This window comes from Galeopterus variegatus, unplaced genomic scaffold (assembly GCF_000696425.1).
Source record: "Galeopterus variegatus unplaced genomic scaffold, G_variegatus-3.0.2 Scaffold17168, whole genome shotgun sequence".
Classification (NCBI taxonomy): domain Eukaryota; kingdom Metazoa; phylum Chordata; class Mammalia; order Dermoptera; family Cynocephalidae; genus Galeopterus; species Galeopterus variegatus.
In genome coordinates, this window is record NW_007743279.1 from 10,347 (window position 1) to 16,735 (window position 6,389).

General features: G+C 43.3%; 1 pseudogene; it reads left to right on the forward strand.

Moving 5' to 3' along the window:
• The window catches only part of LOC103582642, a 7,553-nt pseudogene extending 1,533 nt beyond the window's left edge, over window positions 1–6,020 (forward strand).
• Window positions 6,021–6,389: the final 369 nt, after the last annotated feature.

Consider the following 6,389-nt stretch of genomic DNA (forward strand, 5'->3'; position numbering starts at 1 on the left):
TACCTAATTATAAAACCAAATTCATATTTTAAAAAGCAATCTGCATATGCGTACTGAAATGCTTTATCAATTAATTGTGCTGATTACTTTTTTTATGCAACAACAAAAAATATAATAAATTGATGGATGGATAGAGGATTGAATAGATGAAGAGATATGTGATAAAGTAAATACAGTAAAGAGTTAGTTGAAGAATCTAGTTTTCACTGGAAAATTCTCTCAACTTTTCTCTCTTTGACAATGTACATAATAAAATGTTTAGGTAAAAAGAGCAAATGCAATTTCTAAAAAGTAAAGCAAAGTGAGACAAAGGAGACAAAATATATATGGGATAGAGGATAAAACCGGACAGAGAGAAGGATGCCATGTGATTTTTAATACACTGCAATTTGACTCTACATCTTTAATAGACTATATCTATGGACAAAAAGAACAGGGAAAAAAATTGTAAAACTCTACTCAGCAAGTATTCTGGAGGTATTTTGTTGATATTACTATTCTGAGACTGTTGTTAGTGTATTATAAAATAGATCATATGAATGAGTTTGTATTACTGAGAAAGGAATGTTCAGTTTGGGAGGAAAGATACACAGATGCAAGATTAACTAAGTATATTTTATAGTACATCTTTAAAATACACACATAGTCCCAATGTCATTTTCCTGGGTTCAGTATTCTTCTACAGATATATGTCACATTTGGGAGAAGTTGGGTGAAAGGAACACAGGACCGATCATTCCTCCAACTTCTTGTGAGTCTATAATTGTTTCAAAATAAGCCTGAAAGGTAAAAAGTGAAATGATGAACATTCCATTAGTACTTGAATATATTGCAGTAAGTCACATTGTGGGTTAGTTAAAGTGGGCTGCGTGGTCCGTCGAAGACCCATGAGAAGATATGAAAATCATTGGACCATTCACAACAAAAGACTTTGGTGTCTGGGTCCTTTCTCCATGGATGTGATAGGAAGTAGTTTATGAATAATCTCAAAAGNGCGCCGCCGCGCTTCCCAAGCAGCGCACTATCCAGTGCGCCACCGGGCCGGCCCCTTTATTCTTATTTTTTAAAAGATGACGGGTAATGGGATCTTACCCCTTGACTTGGTGTTGTCAGCACCACGCTCAGCCAGTGAGCGAACCAGCCATCCCTATATGGGATCCGAACCCAGGGCCTTGGTGTTATCAGCACCGCACTCTCCCGAGTGAGCCAAGGGCTGGCCCAGGAGAAAGTGATCTTAATTCCAAAGGAGATGTCATTTGTGTAGCACTTTCTAATGCAGTTAGAATTATCGAAAGTATACTTATTGACTGTTCACGAGAACAGAGGCCTGCGCATAGAGGGGAGGCTGACATGGAGACCAGTCAGGGAAAGAGCATTTAGATCCTTTCAGGCTTTTACATGGGAAGGAGAAGAAGCTATGTTCAAAAACAGTCTTTTTTCTGTTCTTACTGATACCAAGTTAAACTTATGGGATTACTGTGAAACTGAAATTGTGACTACTAAAAAGTTTGCTTTTCACCGAATCAACTGTTCTCACAGTGTGGTACCCTGACCCGCAGCATCAGCATCACCTGAGAACGTGGTAGCAATGCACATGCACAGGCCCCACCTTACACCTGCCTACTCAGAAACATCAGAGTGGGGCCCAGGCATCTGTGTGTTATAAGTCTTGCAGGTGATCACGTGGCATGCTAAAGTTTGAAAAACCACTATACTAGATGTTAGAAGATGGGAAATCTTATTACGGTTGTGATGTGTTTGTTCTGAAAAGTAAGTATTCCTTTCTTTGCTGGATTGGTTAGAACTGGTGAAATACAGAAAATATTTTCTACTGAAAAGCATTCTGACATGGTAGACTTCTCCCACTGGATGCCCCAGAAGTGGGAGAGGAAGAGTTTTCAGTAAAAGGGCCCCGCTTCTAGGATCTCTCCTCCAGTAAACACCTATACCTGTCTTGAGAAGAAATTGCAAGTGAGGGATTGCAAAGGAATTTACCACGAGAGTATCCAGTCTCTCTTTTTAATATAATGGGCCCCTGGCCATACAATGATGTTAGCTTTGTCTACAGCTGTGGAGCTGACAGAAAGCAGGCTCACCCTCTCCCCAGCCTTGGCAGCTAGGCTACCCGAGAGGGTTTGCAATGGCCTGTGCCTGTGTTTCTAGAATCCCCTGGTCAGGGTGGCCTAAGGGGGCTCTGGACTATTCCAGAATGAAGAAGACCCATGTTGAGATACTCCTGATCCCAGTGGTACAGAGACAGAGGAGCAGAGTGAGCTCTTCTCTCCATTCATGCTCACTGATCAGAAATACAAGCAGCTTAAGGGGAGAGGACCTAGACCCAGGCCTGGCTACTTGTGGTTACAACTCCCCACCTGCCATATGCTCAGAGGGGTTAGGTCACCACACACATACACATACTCGTAATTTGATAATAATACATACACTGCTAGTGACAGTAGTCACTGTGTGCTGACTAGGTAACAGGAGGACTTTAGGTTCTTAGCATCCCTCTTTTAGAGAGTAAGGACACCTCTCTAATGGCATTCTACCTCATAGTCTTCCCAGGACCAAGAGGAAAGGAAAAGGTGACTCATGATGATGAACAACTACCTATAAGAAAGAACAATAATTCTCTTCTGGCATGTTGGCAGGGCAGCCCTGTAAGGTTGTTCCAATTGTGCGCTGGAAGTTTTGCAGTTTTGGTGAGGGCTCAAATCTGGAATATCACCTACCGATGCAGCTATCAATGCAGGTCACCCTGGCCCTGACTAGATCACTCAGAAGGAGGGACTCTTTCTACTGATGGCTGCATCAGCAGCTGAGGTGCCTGAGAGTATGGTACAAATTTAGAAAGCCTGGAATGGATCATCCGCAAATATTCTAGCAGCTCTAGAGTAATGGCCGTCTGTGTGGATGATTTTCCCCGGGGAAGTGTCTGCTCTCATCATACCATGGACTGCAGTAGGCAAAGTGGAGCATTTGGGTCAAAAGCTCTTCCTGATTCCATCTCCTTTAGAAGTGGAGGCTATTTTCCGTGAGGAATACTGATTTTATTCACTCCTGATCTCACCCCATGTTCACAACCATCACATACAAACCTGCACCCACATCCACACATGCACGTGCACAGGTTTCATTAGACAATATTTCTGGACCACGGTTGGGTGGTAAAAAGCAAGGTTTCTGGAGCTCCTCACCTCAGCAGTCAACCAAGCAGTCCTGCCCTAAAGCAAGAACAGACTCAGTGTCAGGATGGCATCTTCCGTAGACTCAGGACTGGGGAGGATGGCGTGGGAGTGTATGCAGGAATGCACTCAAGAAAAATCCAGAATTATGGGGAGTTTCTGAGGTGGAGATGTTGAGGGAAATGAGAGGACTCTATGGAGCCACCACGTGTATTCTCAGAGGCAATAAACAATAAGATACTCTGTAAACCTGAGTATCCTCTACCTCACTTGACAGTTATTCATCATTTGCGAATTTTCTCTTTCCCTTTATATTCATAAGGGAATGTTCTGTAGTCTTTTTTTGTGATGAGGTTATGGTTAAATATTGTGAGTCAGGATGATGGGATTTATATAAAAATTGGTCTGTGCTATACATTGTCATATATAGCATCAATGGAAATTTATAAAGGTCCTCTCTGGAATCTTTCTTGGGCCTAAAGGGTAGAAAACATGTCAAGTATAGAAGGTAAGACAATTAGTTGAGAATGCAGAGGCACATATACTTACATAGGATGTGAGGGCCACTTTTTTTTCACTAATAGAGACAAATTTCTTTTGGGCCCCTTATGTTCTTGTAGGAAGACTAGAACTTCAGCTTCACTTTATAAAACAGTAAAATATTGGAAAGAAAACTTCTGGTCCCCTTCACCCTTATTATTCTGTCTTCTCCATGGGGAGCTGAGAGATCACTTCACTTTTTGAGATTTTGATTACCTGCCCTCCACTAGGCTGCAGCATTACCTGACATTAGGTTCAGTGAATTACAGAAGTGAGACTTGCCACTTCCTCAAATAGACATATCTAGCCCCATGCAATGTTCACTCATCCCCCTACTTCTGTCCCCATGCAGTATGTCTGCCATTGTGAGGTGGTTCCACCCATTTTTCAACCTCTCTGTTTGGGATTGGCTCAGTCAATTCATAGAGGTGAAGGAGGTAGGATGCCCTACCACATTTTCCATCCGAGCTTAAGGATTCTTGAAATTCATCATTTGAAACCCTATTTGGCTGTCCCAACCTAGCTTAAGGATTCATGAAATTCATCATTTGAAACCATATTTGGCTGTCATATTTCACTCACAAACCTGTCGGGGAGAAGAGAAAACCAAAATGTGTTTACATGTCGGGAATATGGGAAAGATGGGTGAGGAATTCCCCCTTCTGTGAACCCTCTGTCCACATTTCTTTGGACAGCATTAGTGGTGTATTACAAAGCTGGGAGGAAGCAGGAGAGAAGGGTTTTGCAGTGTTGAAGGTGGTGCTGAAATTATTTTGACATTAGCAGAAAAAATCTCTTTTGAGATGACTTCTAGACTTCCCATAACCTACCTGCTGGCACCATGAAGGGTTCAGCATTTCCTCCGGGTTTTTGTGTCAACCTGCTCTCTGTCCTAATTGCATAACCACAGGACCCATAGAGGCAAGAGCTAACGGAGGCAGATACATTGGAACAGAAAATATTTGACTATTTGAGTGCTGGCTTTATTTCCAGTAGACTCAATACTACTAAAAATAGAAATAATTACAGTAAGGAATCTGATGGACATCTCACTGAAGATAGCCTGACTCAGCTGAGATATCACTTTACATGTAAGTTGTTAATTGATGTCACTGCAATACCTGATTTAGAAAACAGGGTCTTGGAAGAGATTGAGATCCTAGACACCAAGTACAATGTGGGAATACACAACCTGCTGTCCTATGTGAAGCACCTGAAAGGCCAGAATGAGAAAGCTTGGAGAGCTTGAATGAAGCCAAAGACTTAATCCAGCGAGATCACGCCAACCAATCCGACATAAGAAGTCTGGTGACCTGGGGCAACTATGCCTGGGTGTGCTACCACGTGGGAAGACTGGCAGAAGCCCAGACTTACCTGGACAAGGTGGAGAGCACTTGTGAGAAGTTGGCAAGTCCTTTCCGCTATAGAATGGAGTGTCCTGAGATGGACTGTGAGGAAGGATGGGCCTTGCTGAAGTGTGCAAAAAAGAATTACGAAAAGGCCAAGACCTGCTTTGAAAAGGCTCTGGAACCGGTTTGAGTTCCTAGACACCAAGTACAATGTGGAAATACACAACCTGCTGGTCTATGTGAAGCACCTGAAGGGCCAGAATGAGAAAGCTTGGAGATCTTGAAAGAAGCCGAAGCCTTAATCCAGCGAGATCATGCCAACCAATCAGACATGAGAAGTCTGGTGACCTGGGGCAACCATGCCTGGGTGTTCTACCACCTGGGAAGACTGGCAGGAGCCCAGACTTAACTGGACAAAGTGGAGAGCACTTGCAAGACGTTGGGAAGTCCTTTCTGCTATAGAATGGAGTGTCCTGAGATGGACTGTGAGGAAGTATGGGCTTTGCTGAAGTGTGCAGAAAAGAATTACGAAGAGGCCAAGGCCTGCTTTGAAAAGGCTCTGGAAGCGGACCCTAAAAGTGCTGAATTCAGCACTGGGTATGCAAGTACTGCTTATTGACTGGATGGTTTATACACGTCAACTCTGTACCTCCTAAGACAGGACATCGGGCTAAATCCAGAAGATGCATATCTTGAGGTTCTCCTTGCGCTGAAGCCTCAGGAAGTAGGACAAGAAGCTGAAGGAGAAGAGTTCATTAAAGAGGCTCTGACCGACAAGTCCTCACAGACTTATGTCTTTCAATACGCATCCATGTTTTACCAAAGAAAAGGCTCTGTAGATACAGCTCTTCAGCTCTTAAATATGGCCTTGTGGGCAACACCCACCTCTACTTTCGTNCAAGGTGGAGAGCACTTGCGAGACGTTGGCAAGTCCCTTCTGCTATAGAATGGAGTATCCTGAGATGGACTGTGAGGAAGGATGGGCTTTGCTGAAGTGTGGAGGAAAGTATTACGAACGGGCCAAGGCCTGCTTTGAAAAGGCTCTGGAAGTGGACCCTAAAAATGCTGAATTCAGCACTGGGTATGCAAGTACTGCTTATCTACTGGATGGTTTATACACGTCAACTCTACCTCCTAAGACAGGCCATCGGGCTAAAACCAGAAGATGCATATATTGAGGTTCTCCTTGCGCTGAAGCCACAGGAAGTAGGACAAGAAGCTGAAGGAGAAAAGTTCATTAAAGAAGCTCTGACTGACAAGTCCTCACAGACTTATGCCTTTCAATACGCATCCATGTTTTACCAAAGAAAAGGCT